At 43.8% G+C, this 3,280-nt stretch overlaps 1 non-coding gene across 1 annotated transcript; it reads left to right on the top strand.

The window, feature by feature from the left end:
- Window positions 1-1,152: 1,152 nt before the first annotated feature.
- trnas-gcu (transfer RNA serine (anticodon GCU)) lies at window positions 1,153-1,234 on the top strand. The gene has a single exon. It is a non-coding gene; the product is annotated as a tRNA-Ser (tRNA).
- The last annotated feature ends 2,046 nt before the right edge of the window (window positions 1,235-3,280 follow it).

The following is a 3,280-nucleotide window of genomic DNA, read 5'->3' as shown; positions in this document are numbered from 1 at the left end:
GGTCACCTTCAGCACAGCAGCAACACATTAATGCTTACCTCCACATTCCTGGTTTTACCTTAACGTTTGGGAAACCGAGTTTCTCTGATTCCATTGCTAGTAACGGGGATTATATGATCATCTTCACCAGTGGTTCAGTCCCTGAGTGAGGAAAGTGGTGAGGTACTCATTGTAAAGATGGGTAGATTGATGAAATGTACAATTTCATCTTTTGCCTTCACTAACCCATGAGCTTTTTATTTTGTTTTGCATCTGTAGAAATCTTAAAATCTTCATCTTGAACAGACTCAATGACAGATCTCCATTGTGTCTCTGGCATCGAATTTCAAAGTGTAAACCCCCTCTGAATTCTTCCACCGCAGTCCGCTGTTTGGGAAGTGTTCCTGTTGTGGGAAATGCACTTCCCCGTGTGTCAACTGCTATTCCCAGCATGCGCTCTGCCACTGCACTCATTTTCCTTCTGACACTTGCTCACTGTGTTGCTGTGATCATACAGTGACTTGGTGTCGCACGACCCAGGAAAATGATACAGCTCAAGGTTTTTGCATTGTTGAGTTCAATTGTCAGTTTAGCCTTATTTCCGATTTTGAAATTGTCTGTTCTGTTCACAAGTGCGTGTCAAAAACATCTGAGCCGAAATTAGGTGTTCCGAATAATGATATTGAGCACTATGCACTCTCCTCCAGTCTGGAAAACAATTCCTGACAGGCAGTTTAATAGACAATAGACAGCAGGTGCAGGAGTAGGCCATTCTGCCCTTCGAGCCAGCACCACCATTCATTATGATCATGGCTGAACATCCTCAATCTGTATCCTGTTCCTGCCTTATCCCCATAACCCTTGATTCCACTATCCTTAAGAGCTCTGTCCAACTCTTTATTGAAAGAACACCTCCTGCTGTCTCGGGTTCTTCATTCCGTTGATTTCAAATCTGCACAGAATTCAATAGACCTTGTTACATATTCATTTCCTCATTTTTGTTCAGATCACTGTGTGCATAGTGTGACAGTGGGAGTGCACTTGCCCCACAACCCAGGGGTCAGACCATCATCTTGGAACCGTACTGTGTTATTTCTCATTTCACCAACAATCGGGAGAAATGTCTGCTGCTCTGCATAATTTATGCATTTCAATAGCCTACCCGATGCCTCTGACGAGGTGGCTGAGAGGTTAAGGCGATGGACTGCTAATCCATTGTGCTCTGCACGCGTGGGTTCGAATCCCACTCTCGTCGCTGTCATCAACGGCTTTCAATGGTGCTGTTTTCAGATGATTGAAGGTGGAACTCCAATTGTCAGTTTATATGCATTGACGCGATTACAAAATCTCAAAGAATAGTTTGTACCTTTTAACTAAACTGCGTTGAAATTGAGGTTGCTTTGGGATAATGAAAAGAAACGCGATTTTCTTTTTCAAGTCAGTGCTGAGAACGTTTTTTCGTATGAAAGACATCCAGGAAAATCAAATACCGAGAGCTGCGAAGTGCATGTTTATGCAAAGGGATTCTTAATGAATGTTTTGTCAGATGAAATATGAAGGACGTTGAGGAGAAGTAATGCATCCTGGTGAGAAGAGCACAGCGAAACAGCACAAAATAATGGAGATATTTCAAAAGGGGCAGGGCGTGGGTTTAGGGGCACTGAGAACTAGCTGTAAACGCACAGTGGAGAATTGCCAATGTGGGTGCCGTGCATGGGCACGGAAAGACTTACACATTGGTCTCGCCCTCGCCCCTTGCTCTCGCCATTGATGAATGCTGGAAATAAGGCACAGATAAACACAAGATGTGGGAAACAAGCTCCCTCTCGTTATGCACACACTGGATGCATCACATTGAACCATGAACAACTGGAGAAATCAGCATGTTACCTGTAGGGAGTGAAAGTAAACTGTGGATAAATAACCGCAGATTCATGCAACATAAACATGAAAAATGATTTAAAATGTAGGGTGTAGGTTTGCTCGCTGAGCTGTAGCTTTGATATTCAGACGTTTCATTACTTGGCTAGGTGGCGACCTCCAAGTGAAGCGAAGCTGTCGTCTCCTGATTTCTATTTGTATCTTTCTCCTCGATGGGGTTCCTGGGGTTTGTGGTGATGTCATTTCCTGTTCGTCTTCTGAGGGGTTGACAGATGGCATGTATATCTATGTATTTATCTATGGCATTGTGGTTGGAGTGCCAGGCCTCTAGGAATTCTATGGGGTGTCTTTGCTTAGCCTGTCCCAGGATAGATGTATTGTCCCAGTCGAAATGCTGGTATTTTTAATCCGTGTGTAGGGCTACGAGGGAGAGAAGGCCGTGTCTTTTTGTCGCTAGCTGGTGTTCGTATATCCTGGTGGCTAACTTTCTTCCTGTTGTCTTACGTCGTGTTTGTGGCAGTCCTTGCATGGAATTTTGTAGATGACGTTGTTTTTGTCCATGGGTTGTACTGGGTCTTTTAAGTTTGTTAGTTTTTGTTTGAGAGTCTTGGTCGGTTTGTGTGCGACTGAGATTCCGAGGGGTCTGAGTAGTCTGGCCGTCATTTCTGAAACTTCTTTGATGTATGGTAAGGTGGTTAGGGTTTCTGGCTGTGTTTGGTCTGCTTGTCGTGGTTTGTTCTTGAGGAATCTGCGCACTGTATTTTTTAAGTATCTGTTCTTCTCGAATACGTTGTATAGGTGGTTCGCCTGTGTCTTCAGAAGTTCGTCTGTGCTGCAGTGTGTGGTGGCTCGTTGGAATAGTGTTCTTATACAGCTTCGTTTGTGTGTGCTGGGATGGTTGCTGGTGTAGTTAAGTATTTGCTCAGTGTTTGTCGGTTTTCTGTATATGCAGGTTTGTAGTTCTCCGTTGTCCTTTCATTCTACTGTGACGTTCAGGAATGCGAGTTTGTTGTCGGTTTCTTCCTCCTTGGTGAACTTTATACCTGTGAGGGTGTTGTTGATGATGTAAAATGTCTTTACTATCTTGTTTCGTTTTGTGATGACAAAGGTGTCATCTATGTAGCGGACCCAGATTTTTGGTTTGATTGTTGGTAGGGCTGTTTGTTCTAGTCTTTGCATTACCGCTTCTGCTATGAATCCTGATAGCGGAGATTCCATGGGTGCGCCGTTGGTTTGTTTGTAGACTATGTTGTTGAAGATGAAGTGGGTGGTGAGGCACAATCCACTAACTTCATGATGTTTTCGTTGGTAATGTGATTGATGGTTGTTGGTGCGTCTGTGATTGTCTCTTCTAAAAGTGTGGTAAGTGTTTCCTTTGCCAGGTCGATGTTGATGAAGGTGAACAGTGCTGTTATGTCGA

This window comes from Chiloscyllium punctatum, chromosome 50 (genome assembly GCF_047496795.1).
Source record: "Chiloscyllium punctatum isolate Juve2018m chromosome 50, sChiPun1.3, whole genome shotgun sequence".
NCBI classification, from domain to species: Eukaryota; Metazoa; Chordata; class Chondrichthyes; order Orectolobiformes; family Hemiscylliidae; genus Chiloscyllium; species Chiloscyllium punctatum.
This window is presented reverse-complemented; position numbering and strand designations above follow the sequence as displayed.